Source organism: Morone saxatilis, unplaced genomic scaffold, assembly GCF_004916995.1.
Source record: "Morone saxatilis isolate NCDOM2014 unplaced genomic scaffold, NCSU_SB_2.0 Contig24, whole genome shotgun sequence".
Classification (NCBI taxonomy): Eukaryota; Metazoa; Chordata; class Actinopteri; family Moronidae; genus Morone; species Morone saxatilis.
The window spans coordinates 257,917-258,539 of record NW_023339807.1 but is presented as its reverse complement, the minus strand read 5'-3'; the positions used below and the strand labels follow the sequence as shown (position 1 = coordinate 258,539).

Genomic DNA, 623 nt, shown 5'->3' with positions numbered 1-623 from the left:
GTATAATCAACTGAAAATAAGAGTCGCTGTGCTTTCGCTATGTTAGAATGAGACATTTTTAGCTACAGACACCGCAGGTAGCCTTCCATTCCATCTGCCATGTTTAAAAGCCAAACTAACACTGGTTTAGGTATATTCTTTTCACAAGTTTCGCAACCACCATAGTTTCAGCTGCAGTCGGAAATAACGTTTTTAGATGCCTCTGCCACATTTTAACATCCACCTGCTAACTTTTTTTCTGGATCTTTCAACCACATCTGAAGCTTTTCATTCATTCATGGTCTTTGCTCAAACCAAAGATGAAAAACGTTATATGTGATTCAAAGCTCTGAAAGAAGTTTTCAAGTAAACCTTGAGTTAAGATAATTCAGTCACGCTAAAATTTACAAGAGCAAAAACTAGCCTCCACACTATTCTTCGACTGTTGGGTAGTTGAATCTATGATGCTAATAACTTATGGCTTATTTTTCATAAAATGATGGTATGTTTGTTTGTTACATGATAACCTGCAGTAACTAGTAGATATTACTATCAGATAATGATAGTAGAGTGAAAAGTACAATATTTCCCTACAAAATTTAATGAAAAAAAAGGATAGGAACAGGAAAAACAGGAAAAACAGG

General features: G+C 34.8%; 1 protein-coding gene across 1 annotated transcript in view; it reads left to right on the top strand.

The window, feature by feature from the left end:
- gprc6a (G protein-coupled receptor, class C, group 6, member A) overlaps positions 1-623 on the top strand; it is an 8,586-nt gene that overhangs the window by 795 nt on the left and 7,168 nt on the right. The window lies entirely within an intron of this gene.